General features: G+C 40.3%; 2 long non-coding RNA genes across 2 annotated transcripts in view; both read right to left on the bottom strand.

The window, feature by feature from the left end:
- Positions 1–7,224: 7,224 nt before the first annotated feature.
- Positions 7,225–9,695, bottom strand: LOC122557829 (uncharacterized). The gene is made up of 2 exons (XR_006313949.2): positions 9,539–9,695; positions 7,225–7,510 (listed from the first exon to the last, which is right to left on the bottom strand). It is a non-coding gene; the product is annotated as an uncharacterized LOC122557829 (long non-coding RNA).
- Positions 9,696–10,464: 769 nt separating this feature from the next.
- Positions 10,465–18,832, bottom strand: part of LOC122557828 (uncharacterized) — a 51,137-nt gene continuing 42,769 nt past the window's right edge. Inside the window, exons 2-3 of the long non-coding RNA XR_006313948.2 lie at positions 16,893–17,018; positions 10,465–11,116 (exon numbers count right to left, since the gene is read on the bottom strand). This is a non-coding gene — a long non-coding RNA (uncharacterized LOC122557828). The remainder of the gene's footprint in view (positions 11,117–16,892; positions 17,019–18,832) is intronic.

The raw sequence follows: 18,832 nt of genomic DNA, 5'->3' as shown, positions 1-18,832 counted from the left end.
TCTCTTTATACAGATCACTTCTGAAGCATGACCACTTTGGCCTGAAGTCTTATTTGTTTACATATAAACAAAAGGCCTCTCAAAATCCTTTTCATCGCTGTAACAAACCAGACTGATCGGAGTCTGGCCTGGTTTATTGCCCCTTTGAACAAAATCAAATACAGAATTCTCCTTGAGCCGAGAAAAACGGGACTAGCTTTGTGACAACATTGAAGTCTATGGGTCAAAAAATCAAGGATCCAGTTACAGAGAGTGGATCGAAACCCAGGTCTTTGAGTTTAAAGATGAGGAATTATGGTGTTGAAGGCTGAACTGCATCAATAAGCTGGTGCCTGATGTAGAAATCCTTGTAATCCAGATGTTCCAGGGATGTGTGTAGGGCAAGGGAGATAGCATCTGCTGTGGAGTTGTTGTGGCAGTAGGTGAATTGCAAAGGGTCATGGCAATCTCATCAGCTGGAGCTGATGTGATCCATAACTCACCTCTCGTAGCACTTCATAATTATAGAGGTCAGAGCCACTGAGTAGTCATTGAGGCATGCTGCATGAATATTCTTTGGCACTGGAATAATGGTGGTGAGCTAAGAGAAGACAGTGCTGTAGTGATAATGCCCACAAATTTAGTGATTCAAAAGCTCAAGCTACTTTTCTAGGGAAGTAGAATCAAATCCCAAAATGGCAGATAATACAGGTTAAGTTCAATTAATTAAAATCTCAATGTGACTCCAGACACAGAGTGCCATGTGGTTAACTCTTTACTGTTCCCAAAATATAAGGAACAAACGTCAATGATACCCACAACTCACGAACTGGGTTGTTCAGTAAATTCAGCAGAGCTTTATTTTCTTAAGAATTACTTTTATATTTTAATTTACTGACATCATCATTGACAAGTATTTACAAAAATAAGTCAAATTCTTAAAATATTAGATTGTGATAGCTAAACTTCTTGTTTTACAGAGGCACAAATAGTATTCTTTTTGAAAACTTTGTTCACATTTCAGGCTTTTATTCAATGCATCACAGTGTTGAGCACTGAGGTGACATCAATTGAGAAATAATTATGTAAAGAAATTATAATTGAGCCGTACATTAGTACTGAACAGACTTCATGCCCGAGGTTCAACTACCCATTATTAAGTGAAAGCTAGTTATTAAAATTACATGATCTATATCAATGACAGTTGATTTACTTTCTGATGAGACTTGTGCATTTGGAAAACTTAATTGCATAATAATGATTGGGAAGGAACAGAATTTCCAGTTCAGTGTTGCAAAGAAGGCACAAAATCCTATGAATGGGCAGTCAATGGAAGAAATTAAATAGTCCTACAGGTTTCAATAATTTTCACTGTATTTTATTATCATTTGCCTGTTTTTCACTGGTCCTAGTTATATATTAATCTAAATACCTATTTCCCACAATCTATTAGTGCTCAAGTCTCCTGGGACGCAGGTCAAATAGTTATAAGTGAAAATCACAGGTTGGGGAAAGTGACAAGTGGAAACAGAATCAAGGAGGTTACTTAGTCAGTTAGTAGCTCATAACTACATGAATCATAAAATAGCTGTTACCCCAGTATCTGAACAAAATACTTCAACAATTGAAATTGTGCAGCTGCAGACAACTGATTAGTATGGAACATATATTGGAAATTAATATGTTCCAATATTAATTTTATTAAAATGTCACCAACCTGAAATTTTGGGCTGAATATATCTGGCCCTGTAGAGACTTGCTTGGAAGCTGAAGGTGGTTCATATGGGCAGAGGAGGAAAAGGCATTCCCACCTTCCTGGAAATTTTATAGGACAACCTGGGAGCAGGATCATCTGTCTGCCCACAGAGACATGCGACTGATTATCCCAGTTAATTTCTAGCGTTTGAGAACCATTTTACAGCAGCATTTCATCAGCACTGGAGGGCCAAGCACCATGCCAACCCACAACATGCCCTGCATGTGTGCAGGTCACCAATTAAATTGAGGCAGCCTTTCCTATCAGTCGCTGGGCCATCAAGGCCAGACACTTCACATCCTAGTGAAGAAACCAAATGATTGAGATGGGTGAGCAGCATAAAAGGAGGGGTTACTGAGGTAGTCCATGACAAAGCAACTCTTGAGAGGGGTTTTGAGGCCAAATCGGCAAAAGTGAAGAATTGAAAGACCTTGTGAGGTTTAATGAGATCTGATGTCATTATTGTCTGGTGGGATCCATGGGATTTGTTTTCATTGCATTTGCTATTTGATATATGCTGTGGGGTGTTTAATCACAGCCTATTACTCATATTTACCATGTATTAATCCTTGGTGTTAGAAGATAAGTTACATATGTATTGTATGTCGTATTACTGTTTTAACATTGTATACTAAAGTCTGCCAATATTTGTCTAAACATATGGAATCTTGTGGCTTTATTCTCATTCCCCTGGATCTCATACTTAGATGCCTTTAAAAATTTATTGGGCCCCCCTGGATAGATTGTAGCTATATTTGGTGGACTGTCTGGGACATAACATCTGTCTGCTACTCGTCAAGTCTGGGTGTGGTTACAGAGAAAATTGAAAACTAAATTAAATGCAGGATCTGTAAGTATGAGAGCAGACATTTTAAGTGTTGAATAAAACTCTTTCAAACAAAAAAACTCGTGTTTCATTTATACGTTATCTCCAAGGCATAAAACATACAGGAGTGACAGAGGAAAGTTTAAATTTATTGTATAGTGGACATTCCCAGTGTGAATTCGCTGATCCAACTGCCAAGTTTTAAACAAACAAAACTTATTTACAAAATTACGGAATGAAACACAAAGAACAGAAAATAGAATACCAGATAACTTATCCTATCTAAAACCCGACAGACTATCCCAACTTAACAATGCTGTTTCAAGAATACTTGCAACAGTCAACATGGTGGCTCAGTGGTTAATACTGCTGCCTCATAACATCAGGGACCCAGGTTTGATTCCTGCCTCGGCACACTGACTGTGTGGAGTTTGCATGTTCTCCCAGTGTCTGCGTGGGTTTCCTCCAGAAGCTCCGGTTTCCACCAACAATCCAAAGATGTGCCGGTCAAGTGATTTGGTCGTGCTAAATTGCCCATAGTGTTAGGTACATTAATCAGGGGTAAATATAGGGTATGGGAATGAGTCTGCATGGATTGCTCTTCATTGTCACAGATATTGTATTTAATCATTACATGGCGCAAAAAAGACAAATGCAGACTATCTCTCAACATTAAGGCAGTAGTGGGAGGCATGGTAGCACAGTGGTTAGCACTGCTGCCTCACAGGGCCAGAGACCCGGGTTCAATTCCCGCCTTAGGAGACTGACTGTGTGGAGGTTGTACATTCTCCCCGTGTCTGCGTGGGTTTCCTCCGGGTGCTCCGGCTTCCTCCCACAGTCCAAAAAACGTGCAGGTTAGGTGAATTGGCCATGCTAAATTGCCTGCAGTGTGAGGAGAAGGGGTAAAATGTGGGGGAATGGGTCTGGGTGGGTTGAGCTTCAGCAGGTTGGTGTGGACTTGTTGGGCCGAAGGGCCTGTTTCCACACTGTAAGTAATCTTAAAAAAACAAAGCGATTGTTTACAAGTTGTTCATAAAATGGGATTTGCTGGAGACTATAATCACAATACCGAAATGCTACTAGATAGTTCATAGAGTTGCTAACAAAGTACAGAATTCATCTGTCATGACACAACCTGCAATTGAATGATGATGTGAAGAATTTAACAGAGTGTTAGAGGAAGTCTGAAAGCCAGTATGTTAGAGTGGAAAACAGTTGAATGATCCATTCCCATCTTGTGCCATCTGATTTCCCCCCATACTCTGACTGGAATAGAACTTATGACTGCTTTTAGGTGTTATATGCTGCAGATCACTTCTAAGCCTTCATTGCTGTCCTCTGAGGATGTTAGCGTGAAAAGAGAAGAAATCATAAAGTGACACAATAATGCAAAAACATATTTCAACGAATGAACATGCCCAAGGAAACTCTGATTTGATATTGGACATTAGGTTTGTGTCAAACAGCCAAATTGCAATCATAAATCACATCATCTTTACCAGGTCCAAAGCAGACTAAATGGTTGCTTGGTACCACCAATGAATGACAAGAAGAAATGGAATATAGGATGTTTGATAGTGAGCAGATCAGGATATTAGAAGAACATTGATTATAAGGACATTTTTCTTTTTCTGATGAGAGGCCATTATGTTCATCCATCTCAAAGCTGATTACGCAAAATTGAAAACTCAAGTTCCGAGATCTCAATGCTATCATCAGCGACCTTCATATCTCAAAGATTATCTCTGTGTTTAGAGAGAACGGTAACACTGAATTCTGAGAAATGACGCAACATTTATGTCTTTGTTTTTTACAATTGTTTAGCTAAAAATAAGGAATTTTCAACATCAAATAAATTGTCCAGTGTTTGTGTACGTCTGATATCTGTTTTCTGTTCTATGTGCTATTAATCAAGCAAGAGTGGGGTTACAGAGAAATTGAAACCGAAAACTGAAGCAAGCAGCTGTGAGTGTGAGTGCAAACATTTTGAAGCATTCAATAAAACTCCTCTTCAGACATAAAATCTAGTTTTTCAACTCTGCATATTTACAAGGAGTACAACAACTCTAAAGTTCAAGCTTTTTGGTTCATTCTTGTTTGGTTGGTTGAAGAGTTATATTTGGGGGAAAGGCAATTATGAAGCGATTAGGCAAGGTTTATGATGCATAAGATGGGAAAGGAAACTGCAGGCGATGAGCACAATTGAAATGTGGAGCTTATTCAAGGAACAGCTACTGCGTGTCTTTGATAAGTATGTACCCATCAGGCAGGAAGGAAGTGGTCATGCGAGGGAACCATAGTTTACTTAAAAAGTTGAATCTTTTGTCAAATGGAAGAAGGAGGCTTAAGTAAAGATGAGACATGAAGGCTCAGCTAGGGTGGTTGAGGGTTACAAGTTAGCCAGGAAGGACCTAAATAGAGAGCTAAGAAGAGCCAGGAGGGGACATGCGAAGTCTTTGGCACATAGAATGAAGGAAAATCCTAAAGCTTTCTATAGATAGGTCAGGAATAAAAGAATGACTATAGTAAGGTTAGGGCCAGTCAAGGACAGTAGTGGGAAGCTGTGCGTGGCTTCTGAGGAGATAAGGGAGGCACAAAATGAATATTTTTTGTCAGTATTCACACAGGAAAAAGACAATGTTGTTGAGGAGGATACTGAGATACAGGCTATTAGACTAGATGGGATTGAGGTTCATAAGAAGGAGGTGTTAGCAATTCTGGAAAGAGTGAAAATAGATAAGTCCCCTGGGCCAGATGGGATTTATCCTAGGATTCTATATGAAGCCAGGGTGGAGATTGCAGAGCCTTTGGTTTTGATCTTTATGTTGTCATTGTCTACAGGAATAGTGCCAGAAGACTGGAGGATAGCAAATGTTGTCCCCTTGTTCAAGAAAGGGAGTAGAGACAACCCTGGTAATTATAGACCAGTGAGCCTTACTTTGGTTGTGGGTAAAGTGTTGGAAAGGATTATAAGAGAAAGATTTATAATAATCTCGACAGGAATTATTTGATTACGGATACACAAAGTTAAAATCACACAGCACCAGGTTATAGTCCAACAGGTTTAATTGGAAGTGCTAGCTTTCAGAGTACTGCTCCTTCATCAGGTGGTTGTGCTCCGAAAGCTAGTGCTTCCAATTAAACCTGTTGGACTATAACCTGGTGCTGTGTGATTTTTTTTAACTTTGTACACCCCAGTCCAACACCAGCATCTCCAAATCTTGATTAGGAATACTCAACACTGTTTTGTGAAAGGTAGGTCATGCCTCACAAACCTTATTGAGTTCTTTGAGAAGGTGACCAAACAGGTGGTGAGGGTAAAGAGGTTGATATGGTGCATATGGATTTCAGTAAAGCATTTGATAAGGTTCCCCATGGTAGGCTATTGCAGAAATTACAGAGGCATGGGACTCAGGATGATTTAGTAGTTTGTATCAGAAATTAGTTTGCTGTAAGAAGACAGAGGGTGGTGGTGGATGGAAAATATTCATCCTGGAGTTCAGTTACTAGTGGTGTTCAGCAAGAATCTGTTTTGGGGCCACTGCTGTTTGTCATTTTCATAAATGACCTGGATGAGGGCATAGAAAGATGGGTTAGTAAATTTGTGGATAACACTAAAGTCAGTGAAGTTGTGGATAGTGCAAAAGGATGTTGTAGGTAAGAGAGGGACATGGATAGGCTGCAGAGCTGGGTTGAGAGGTGGCAGATGGAGTTTAATGCAAAAAAGTGTGAGTTGATTCACTTTGGAAAAAGTACCAGGAATACAGATTAATGGGCTAATGGTAAGGTTCTTGGTAGTGTGGATGAGCAGAGAGATTTTGGTGTCCATGTGCATAGATCCCTGAAAGTTGCCACATCGGGTTTGTTACGAAGGCACACAGTGTGTTAGCTTTTATTGGTAGATGGATTGAGTTTCAGAGCCATGAGGTCATGTTGCAGCTGTACAAAACTCTGGTGCGGCTGCGCTTGGAGTATTGCGTACAGTTCTGGCCGCCACATTATAGGAACGATCAGGAAGCATTGGAAAGGGTGCAGAGGAGATTTACCAGGGTGTCACCCAGGATGGAGGGAAGGTCTTATAAGGAAAGGCTAAGGGACTTGAGGTTGTTTTCATTAGAGAGAAGAAGGTTGAGAGATGACAAACTATCAGAGAATTAGATAGGGAGGCCAATGACAGCCTTTTTCCTCAGATGGTGATGGCTAGCACGAGGAGACTTAGGTTTAAATTGAGGAGTAATAGGTATAGGACAGATGTCAGAGTTAGGTTCTTTAGTCAGAGAGTAGCAGGGGTGTGGAACACCCTGCCTGCAACAGTACTGGATTTGCCAACTTTAAGGGCATTTAAATGTTCATTGGATAAACATATGTTAGATGGGCTTCAGAGCTTAAAAATGTGTTACTGGAAAAGCGCAGCAGGTCAGGCAGCATCAAAGGAACAGGAGAATCGACGTTTCGGGAATAAGCCCTTCTTCCTTTTAAGCTGCCTGACCTGATGCGCTTTTCCAGCAACACATTTTTAAGCTCTGATCTCTCGCATCTACAGTCCTCACTTTCTCTTAGATGGGCTTCAGATTGGTTTCATAGGTCGGCGCAACATCGAGGGCCGAAGGGCCTGTACTGCGCTGTAATATTCTATCTTCTATGAACGATGAGTACAGGCTACTAGAATCAAATAATGTTCTTTATTAGACATAGCTCTTAAACAGATACAAAATATTCAACAACAAAAAATTAACATGTCACCTGTGACTCCAGCAATGAATGTGCCTCCAGAACATTAACTCTGAACCTCATGAATACATTGTTAGATCTCTGACCCATTTTCAGATGCTTTATAATTTTCAGACCATACAAAGTAACACTGAAGTTTGATCTTGTTTCTGAAACCTCTTCCTCTGACTGTTGTCACATAAGGAGACTACATTCTCATCATCTTGATGTGAAAAAATCTGTAATGAGATGCAACATATTACTTTCATAAACCTGTTTTCAATATCATCTGTAGGTTGCCATGGAAATTTCTGCAAATTCATTTTTTTATTGAATGACCACACTGTGTAGTTGGAACTTTGTTTTTCTCCTTTCTTTGATCGGCAGAAGAAATTGGTGCTTTCTGCTGTACAATGTTCATAAATGGGATCATTGGGACTTCAGTGCCTGGTTTTTATGTCCATCACCATGCATCGTGTCATGCAGCTTCTAGCTGTGATGCCCCCTTGGCCTGCCACACAGATGCAAACTCCACAAAGCTGACAGACTCCCCATGTAGTGGGGTGGAAGGTACCTCACCATCAGCAACATTCTGGCAGCCTTGTAAAATGGCCCTTAAGACAGTCTTTTGTTGTACAAGTCATTGAGGGGAGGAGATGTTGTAGTGATAATGTCGCTGGACTAACTGGATAATCCAGTAACAGGGTTCAAATCACACCATGGAAGCTGATGGAATTTCAATTTAATTAATAAATCTGGAATTAAAATCTAGTCTAATTGTCTCGATGAAACCATTGCTGATTGCTGTAAAAGCCCGTTTGGTTCAATAATGACCTTTATGGAAGGATATCTGCCATCCTTAACTAGTCTGGCCAACATATGACTCCACGCCCATTACAATGCCATTGAGTCTTACTTGCCCTCTGAAATGGCTAAGTTAGTTCAGTTGACTTGATGGCTGGTTTGCTACGTAAAGTAATGCCTATACCACAGGTTCCATTCCTAAGTGAGGGCTAAGATCACTGTGAAGATCCTGCCTTCTCAACCTTATCCCTCACCGGAGGTGTGGTGACTCTCAGGTTAAACTGACCACCAGTTGTCTCTCTCTCTCTCTCTAATGGGAGAGTAACCTATGGTCCTCCTATGGTAATTTTCAGTTCAAACTATTCAGTTTAATCAAAGCCGAAGCAAAGAAATTAAACCGAACAGCGTTGACCCAAGCACTGCAATTCAACAACAATGGCAAACCCAGTCCTATCAACATCTGGGGGCTCTGCCAAAACTGGGAGAGCTGTCCCACGGACTCATCATATACATAGAATTATACCTTCCAGACAATGAGTGGAATTATCCCAGCCCCTGAATGACACGAGTAATGGTGGTCAGTTGGGAAGCTATGACGAGATTAGAAACATGAGACTCCTGAAATCGAGAAAAAAGTCTGTTTTTCTACACAAGATTTGAATGACGGTATCAGAATCTTGCTAGTGAGCCATGCACCAGCATCTCCACATCATCATGACACATTGCTGACTCATTTAGATGCCAGGTCTCCACTTCAATGCTATACTTTGGAGCGTACCAACAACTTTCATTGCAATGCTGCTGTTGGGCAGCGTTGTGCACAGGTACAGCTATTCACCTCATACATTGGAGGACGGTGTAGAATCATAGAATATCTACAGTACAGAAAGAGGCCATTCAGCCAATCACATCTGCACCTTCTCTCTGAAGAGCATCCCACCTAGTGTTGTGTTGGAACCTTTTGAACTGCATAACTGATGAGCTCAACAGAGAGAGTAAGTACAAAATAAAAACAAAGGTTTTACTGGTCACCAAGATTAATTGGCTCATTCTGATTCACTCTGTGAAGCATTGCCTTCACTTCTCATCTGAATCACAAATGTGCAATGGAAATAAAAATGGTTGCCACAACACGTGGAATAGATGGAGTAGTGTTTTGTTCCTTCTGCAAACACTGATGATATAAGGTACTTCAGGGATAATTGCATCAATGAGGCACTAACACAGTCTAGTTGGAAGCCATTTGTAATTATAATATTCAGCATATAGTACTGAATGTGCAGTGACCAAATAAATGGCATACAAGTCCTGGTCACAATCAATTTTGACCATCACAAGTTGATCATTGTCACCTCTGTAAAGCAGAAGCAATCACAGGATAGTGTCTCTTGTGAGTTACAGTTCACAAATATAGTGCAAGATTTCATAATCTGGACAATGGTACAGAACTAATATCTGCTCACCTTGAACTGATAATACTTGACAACATGCTCTTCATTTTATTGCTGGTTTTCTCAGAGGGTGGGCAGGTGGCAGCTGGGTTCCCGTAATCCTACATCTGCATCATTGCATTTGTACAACGTGGCGTGTGCTGCATTCATTGGAATAAAGTCCACTTGGTCAAATTCCACGTATGCTAATTCAGTGACTCTCCTTGTTGAATTCCTCTGAATCATTTGTGTTTAATGTGAATGCTGACTACTCTCATTAATAAGAACTTATTCTGTTGCTGACACCCCCACACACAGCTTCATTAGATCCATGGTCAATGAATCCAGCCACAACAGTGATCTTAATCACTGTTATTGCAATGCAATGAAGGCATAGAGAATTGGAGTTAGAACAGATGCCTCGGCAAGCCCAGGACCAGTAACCAATTCCAACAACTTCCCAGCAATTTCTTGATGAAGAAATCACAGCTAAAGGTGCCCTCAAGATGTGGAGGAGGTACAGAACATCCAGAGTCTATTATCCTCAATGATATATCCTCCAAATGAGCAATGTCACTGCAGGCTGAGGATATTTCAGATCACTGTCACAGGATTGTGTTATTAGCTGGAGTGGGACCTGTGATCTGAAGGGCTGAGTGGTCGTCCTATCCCATTAGCCAACAAGGTGACAGCTGCACTAACTTTTTATGCAATTGTCTGCTCCCCAGGGTCAACTAGGAACCCATGTGGGATCCTCAACATACAATTACATCAAGGCTGTTACCAATGTAATTTCTATCAGATTACACCACTTCATCTTGTTTCTCAGGGATGAGATTAGTGCTGCAGCCTGAGCAGTAGACTTTGATAACACAGGGGACTTCTCCAAGATGCAGGGTGTTGTAGATTGTATACATGTTGCATTGACAGGGCCATATCATAATGTTGCTGAATTCATCCACAGAAAAGGGTTTAATTCCAACAATGTACAAAGCATCTGTGAGCAACACTATCACATCTTAGAAGTCTGCGCCAGTACTACTTATTTGGCATCCAGTTCTGATAGACCTGAGTTGAGTGAAATGAATGTAAATGTGTTGTTGATCACAAGACACTTGTTTATTCTCAGTATTGCAGCTGATTTTTATTTGTTTTCTTCCTTCTCTTTTGCTATTACAAAGTAAAAGTTTTCAACTATTTAAAACTTTTTCAATATGTGATGCTCCAACATTGTACAATGACAAGATGTTATGCTATACTGGGCATTAAGGAAAAAAAAGCTCTCCCTTAGATGGGGTATAACATGTTCAGGATGCAACCCGTGCAGTTTTATTCTTCCAACTGCAGTTACAATGACAGTTGATCAGACAAGTGCTGATGTAATATAGTACAATATAAAGGAATATAAGCTACTAATTCCAATGAAGCACTGTGAAGGCTGTTCATGGCTGGCAGCAATTGACCATCTAGCCAGTCCGGATTCCAGCATCCATGCTAATGCGATACAGTCTGAAGCTGGGCCTGCAGGCTCTCAAAGTGATCCTTCAAGGCCATGTTCAGTCTCCTCCAGCGACCATCTTGCAGTTACTATGGAAGCAGTGCATAGGAGTACTAAGGGGATACATGAAGGTGATTAGTTTCGTGTACAAAATGGTTTGGTTTAATTTATAAATTTGGCTTGAAATATATCCTCTGTAATGGCTTTTAGCTTTGAAACAGGCCAAGGGGCAATGTGGTGATCAGCAAAAAAGAGAATATAAAGTGTATGGCAGTGTTAATGAATTAGAAAGTGTGCGTGAGTTAGTTGTATTACACCTGAACTAGTCCTTCACATATAGTTGGGCAATAACAGGCTACCTCGGTTGTAGCCTCCTTTCCCATTGCTCCTTTTTGCTTCTTGACCCTACTTGCACTCCTGTTCCTTGATTTCTCACCTGTTAGCTGTTGATAGAGGCTACTCCCCCGATGCCAAGATTGTGCATCCTACATTATAATGTGAACACGAAAACATGACATGGTTAATTTTATACCCTACATTAAAAGCAAAAGTAAGAATGATTATTCCAAAGCCTTGTAAATCATATGTGATTCTTTGTTCTTTTATAGGTAACAAATATATGCGGTCCAACCTTTAGAGAAAGGTAGCCAAACCTAGATATTTAACTGACTTTTTTTTCATAGTTGCTAAAATATGAATAATAACAATGGTTACATTGGTTAAATCCTAATAAGATACCATGAGGATTAGGAGCAGAAGTAGGCCATTTGGCAAATCCAGTCTACTCCACCATTTAATGAGATTATGTTTGATGTGATAATCTTTAACTCAATTTCCTTCTTTATTCCTGTAACCCTTGATTTCCTTGCTGATTAGAAATTTGTTTATTTCGGCCTTGAAATAGTATATTTACAATTGTAGTTAATATATTTAACTTCAACAGTTCTCCGCAGTAAAGAATTCCATATATTCACCATCCTCTGAGATAAATAAATTCATCCTCATCCCTGTCTTCAAGGAGCAACTGTTTACTCTGAGACTATTCCTTCTGATCCTAGATTCTGCCACAAGGGGAAATAACTTCTCTGCATCTATTTGTCAAACCCCTAAGGATTCTTATAAGTTCCAAAAAGATCTCCTTTCATTTTTCTAAACTCAATGAGTATAAACCCAACACACATGACCTCACATTATATTCCATTTACCCAGTTTTTGCTTACTCACCTAACCCTCTGTAGACTCATGGTTTCATTCGAACAACTTGGCTTACCAGCTATTTCATATCATCTACAAATTTGGCAATAGTACATTATTTGCATAACCCAAGTAATTAATTCATACTGTAAATAATTGGGGCCTGAGCACTGGTCCCCTCATAGAACTGATTCAAACTCTAATATTTGTCACAAATAAAGCCAGCTTGCACTGCAGAAAGCCACACAATCATTCAAAGCACAGCTCAACTGTCTCCTCTAGCAACAATAGCATTCAAACTATACACACACAAACTATAAATACACATACACATAGGAATAGCTTTGATTCAGATTATTTATATCAGCGATTACACTGTCATAAATCATAATTTAAAGTACAGTAATTTCTGGTGCAAGACCATGTGAGTGGCAATAAAATTGTAATGGCTGGCTGAAAGTAATGATGTTGCAGTGGAAATGTACAGGATTATTTGTTTATGATCCTAAAAACAATCCAATGAACCCTCAACCAATTGAACTCTGAGACCTAGAAAATGGTCTCAGAGTCCAAAATCAGGTGGGGGAGGAGAGGGTGCTTCCTGCAGTCTGGTGCCTTTTCATGTTGAATGAATGAAATGCATGAAGCACTAGATCGACCCAATTCTACCGAATTGTCCAAGTCTGGAATCTCAACTCAATTGTATCAGCTCTCACATTTCAATGCTGCCAGCAGCAGCCTGATGCATATAGCAATCTCAGCTGGGTTGAAGGGACTGTGCACAAATGGAGATGTCTTTTAATTCACTCACAGCCTAATTCACTTTATGAAACAGAATGATAAGCTGCTTTTTTGAATAAAACTGTGTAGCTTGCTATGTGATTTCAGATGGCAATTAAGAGTATCTGAGCACATACAGATCTGACCAGGTAAGGACAGATCTCCTTCCCAAAACACCATTGGTAACATTATCTCTTTTGCGGATACCAGTTTTGCATTTATTGAATTGATGGTATTTAAAATTCCCACAGCTGCCAGAGTGGGGTTTGAACTCATGTCTCCAGAACATCAGTTCAGGCTTCTAGATTACTAATCATCTAACATAACTACTTGCAACTGCACCCTCAGGATGGACAATGGATATTGAGAGAGGACAGCATTTCGATTGAATGACATCTGACTGGAATTACTATTGTATGTAGACAGAAGTAGCAGGTATATACTTTTCTCTGGCAATTTTAAGAGGAAACCTGTGGCTGTCACCAATAACGCATCTTGGAAGTAGCTGAGGAGGAGACTAGGAGTGATGGTGAAGGCCCTCACTGGACTGGAGAGGAAGACAGAGGAGTTCATCTAACTTATGATTAAAGTCATGGCTCTAACATGTTTGGCTGCATCCATGAAAAGTCTGCTTGCTACATTGGAGATGCAGTACCACAAGCACTCTCAGTGGCTGTTGATATGCACTCAGACCTGTGCTCCATCAGTCCAGCCATAGGAATGTAGCATCACTGGCAAGGCGATTGGATGGACTACACCCAATGTTCTGAAGGAGATAGCTGAGGAGATTGTGGAGGCATTGCAGTGATCTTTCAGGATTTACTGGAGTCAGGGAGGGTCCCAGAAGAGTGAAAATGGCACTTCTATCTTACTGTTTAAGAAGGGAGTGAAGCGTAAGACAGGAAACTATAGGTTGGTTAGCCTGACCACAATCATTGGTAAGATTACAGAGTCCATCATTAAGGATGAGATTGCAGAATACTTGGAAGTGCGTGGTAAAACAGTGCTGAGGTAGCATGTCTTCATCAAGGGGAGGACACGCCTCACAAATCTGTTAGAATTCTTTGAGGAGGTAACGAGCAAGTTAGACAAAGAAGAGCCAGTGAACATAACTTATTTGTTTTTCCAGAAGGCTATTGACAAGTATGTTACTAAATAAGGGCTTGCAAAATGAGGAGCAGTTGAGGATTCTGGTACTTGTACTCATTGGAGTTTAAAAGGATGGTGAAAGTTGGGGGTGTGGCGTTGGAGTCTCACTGAGACTTATTGAATACCAGAAGGCCTGGATAGAGCTGACATAGAGAAGATGTTTCCATTAATAGGAGAGACGAGGACCGGAATGCACTAAGTGAAGGGATGGCCCTTTAGAACTGAATGAGGAGGAAATGCTTCTGCGAGAATCTGTGGAACTCATTTCTGAAGAAGGCTTTGGAGGCCAACTCACTGAATGTTTTTAAGACAGAGATTAATAGGTTCTGGATTAGTAAAGGACCAAAAGCTATGGGAGAAGGCAGGAGAATGGGGTTGAGAAACATTTCAGTCATGATCAAATGGTGGAGCAGACTCAATGGGTTTATAGCCTAATTCTGCTCCTAGATCTTATAGTCTTATAGAGAGGTGCACGCGGCACTTCTATCTTATTCAAGATGACCCTTTGTCTAGACGTAGCCTCCAAAATTTAGTTAGGGCTCTTGGGGTGCATAGTATCATCCTTACTTCTGAGCCAGGATACCTGGGTTCAAGTCCACCTGCTCCAGGGATATGTAATAAAACTCTGCAGATGATGATTTAAAATATATATCATAATTAATAGGATGTCCTTTTGGTGGGCCAGAACATCTAAGCTGCAACTCATCCGCCTCAAAATAAACTTACCCCTCCAGCTTTAGGTGAAGCCTTTTAGACATTGAAGTAGAACTGAGGAGTTGGTTTTCAATTATAGAATCACAGTCATTGAGATATACAGTACAAAAACAGCTTTAGTCCAACTCGTCCATGCCAACCAGATATCTTAAATTAATCTAGTCCCATTTGCCAGCACTTGGCCCATATCCCTCCAAACCCTTCCTATTCATATATGCATCCAGATGCCTTTTAAATGTTTTAATTGTACCTTCCTCCACCACTTTCTCTGGCAGCTCATTCCATACATGCACCAACCTCTGCGTGAAAAGATTGCCCCTTAGGTCCCTTTTAAATCTTTCCCCTTTCACCCTAACCTTTACTCTCTAAGTTCCAGCTTCTCCTGTCATTCACCAATACACTTTAGATAGCATTTTCTATCTTTTCTATCTAACTCACTACAATGATATCCCAGTTTCCCCAGTGACCCTCCAGCCTGAGTCCAGGAAGAAGTGCAAAGCAGGTTAGATGCCTGCTGCATGTAGTCAGTTTTCTGAAGCATCAAGTTTCTCAATTAATATGGACAGGTTGATTGGGGAGCTTGATTTAATTCCAGGGGGTTGCGCTTTCAGTGGCATCCTAATAGATGCAGACAAGCTTCTCAATAGCTGCTGATGCGAAGGTCAACCCACTTTTTCAGGCAGATACCTGGATCGCCAAAGTTGGTGGTAAGATTCTGACATGTTGCCTCTTCCCCAATTATGTTGCCCACCAGCCATTCTTCTCATCTTCCCTCTGACCAAATATCTCACTCAATAATGTGGGAAAAAATTAATTGATATATGGAAAAATTGACTACATAAATGTTAGCTTGCATTTATTATCGGAGAATTGTGTTTAAATTGTGTGTTGAAGAGGAAGAGTATTCATACAGGTAATGCATTTAATGTACCCCTGTTAACATAATTAATGCTAATGAGATTGAAGGGACATTAGTAACATGGGTCTAGAATTGGTTAGGGTCAGAAAGCAGTTCGTAGTACTAAACATTTGCTTTCCTTACTACCGCGGTGTTGCACAAAAATTGATAACAGGATCACTTTGCTCTTTGTTAATATTAATAATCAGGACTTGGGCTTATAGTCCATAATTTCAAAGTTTGCAAATATTAAAAAATTCTGAACTGTAGAAAGCAAGGAATTAATGAACTCTAGATGGACATAGATTGTGTTTTTGCCTCTCATTGTTCTTTCTCTGATCATAGACAGCCCCGGCAAACACTTCAGCTTCCTTCCCTCATGTTCTTAATTTGAGCTCAATATGATACAACGGTATACATTACCTCAATAGTGCAATTGTTTTATTCACTGGCCATGCTAACATTTACAGATTCTTTCACTAAAATTAATGGCAAAATTTTTATAATTTATCCTCCTATCAGCCATCATTTCTGTCAGTGTAGTTTGCATGAACATAGTGAGACCATAGGAAATACAAACAGGATTAGGCCATTTAGCCCATGAGTTGCTCCACTAGTCAATAAGACCATGGTTGATCTGCCATTCCTCATGTCAATTTTCTTGTCTTTTCCCTGTAACACTTGATTTCCCAACTGACCAAGAATCAATCCTTCTCAGCCTTAAATACGGACAAGGACCCCCAAAGCTCTCTATGACCCAGAGATTCTGCCTGGTCATCATCACATCTTCACCACCACATGACAGACTGCTGTCTTCATTGAAGAGAAAGGGAACAGAAAGATCAAAAGATGGTGAGTTAGCAAAAGTCAACAAGGTCAAACTGCTTTTAAACTTCATTTCCGCCACCTCCAGCCCCATGATAATAGTGTGCCTTCAGCATCTTTGCTTAATTAAGGTATTAGTCATGCCATCTAACTGCAGCCTTGTCAAATTAACAGATCTGTTTGGTCATGACAGTTAAACTGAGCACATCTCTCAACTTTGTCATATGCGCACCCTCACCTGTCAGCAAGGAAGCTACGACATTAAAGCTCACTATAAGAACCTATAGTTGATATTCGCAATTACTGATGGACAAAATTGCTTCTCTTACCTGGAACATACAAGCCTTTGCCTTGAAATGCATTAATTCCTCTCCGAGGGTTGCTGTCTTTCCTCACCTCGGCATTGTGTAACAATTTCCATAATAACTGGAATAGTTGGATCAATAGAAAGGAATCTGTCAGATAATAATAAACAGTAAGGAGAAATGTTAGAAAGTATCTCTAGAGGGGGGACTTGTAAGAAGCAGCAACAGCTGGGCAAATTTGGTGTTCCTATTCCTGCTGCCCTGCCTACCACACTTTGCCACCTGTTTGCTTTTATCATGACCATGGTCAGAGACAGTTGACTTGAAATTTCATGCTTTCATTGAATATGTTGCCTGTGCTGCTGCCATATTATTGCTTGACATCCCTGGGCCTTCACCTTTAGAATGATGCAATTTTTACCCTACCACCACAGAGTTGCTTATTACGTACCATAATCAGTAGGCTACCTTTCTTTGGCTTCTTCAATTACTTTTTTCTCTCTGTTACCCTGATGGGGAGAGAGGTAGCACTCAATGACAATATTGACACATGGTTATAGTAAGCTGTTCTCCCTACTGGTGTAACAATAAGCTTTAATCTTTCGGGAAAAAATGAAGAACTTAAGTTGATTTGTTGTTCTACAGGATTTGTTAATTTGTGCGAATATTTCTAGTGCCCAAATTGTTCGAATATTTAATATTTAAACAAAATAACATTTACACACAAAATTCTTACTGTTGAAATATCTATGAATTACTGAATGTGATGTGGAAGTATTTCCAGGTTATTGACAACACTCAACAAGGTATGCTGACAGATTCCTGAAGTTGCATAAAAATGTCCAACGTTTCAACATGCTCTGACCTTCTCAACAGAGTTATCCCTAGATGTTTCTGGAATTTCATTTAATAGAGTCATAGAGATGTACAGCACAGAAACAGACCCTTGAAGTCCAACCCGTCCATGCTGACCAGATATCCCAACCCAAACTAGTCCCACCTGCCAGCACCCAGCCCTTTTCCCTCCAAACCCTTCCTATTCATGTACCCATCCAAATGCCTCATAAAAGTTGCAATTGTACCAACCTCCACCACTTCCTCTTGCAGCTCATTCCATACACGTACCACCCTCTGTGAAAAAGTTGCCCTGTAGGTCTCTTTTATATCTTTCCCCTCTCACCCTAAACCTATGCCCTCTAGTTCTGGACTCCCCTACCCCAGGGAAAAGACTTTGCCTATTTACCCTATGCATATCTCTCATAATTTTGTAAACCTCTATAAGGTCACCCCTCAGCCTCCGCTGCTCTAGGCAAAACAACCTTAGCCTATTCAACCTCTCCCTTTGGCTCAAATCCTCCAACCCTGGCAACATCCTTGTAAATCTTTTCTGAACCCTTTCAAGTTTCACAACATCTTTCCGATAGGAAGGAGACCAGAATTGCATGCAATATTCCAACAGTGGCCTAACCAATGTCCTGTACAGCCGCAACATGACCTCCCAACCCCTGTACTCAATACTCTGACCAATAAAGGAAAGCATACCAAATGCCTTCTTCACCATCCTAGCCACCTGCGACTCCACTTTCAAGGAGGTATGAATCTGCACTCCAAGGTCTCTTTGTTCAGCAACTGATAAACTTCACTGTTATGTTCACACAATTTGATAGAAACTAAGTATATGTGATATAAATGTTTTATAAATGAAATCATAAAATTGGAATCAATTATTCTCTCAATTCTAACATTTGATTAAAAACTATTTGTAGAAGTGAAGTGATACTTGACGTAAATGGACAATTTGTATTGGGAAGCCACCAATAGCCCAAAACCATCCAAAACCATACCAGCTCCAAGTAGTGCGAAGTCACTTACAAATAATGCAGAGCAGAATCTGCAACAACTATACAAATCTGCAGAAGACAATCTCTCTGGTTTTGTTGGGATTAATTTTTGGATTCAGCCTT

This window comes from Chiloscyllium plagiosum, unplaced genomic scaffold (genome assembly GCF_037043375.1).
Source record: "Chiloscyllium plagiosum isolate Xiang-an unplaced genomic scaffold, Cpla_swu_hap1 HiC_scaffold_18, whole genome shotgun sequence".
Classification (NCBI taxonomy): domain Eukaryota; kingdom Metazoa; phylum Chordata; class Chondrichthyes; order Orectolobiformes; family Hemiscylliidae; genus Chiloscyllium; species Chiloscyllium plagiosum.
The sequence above is the reverse complement of the archived record's forward strand: the minus strand, read 5'-3'. Positions and strand labels throughout refer to the sequence as shown.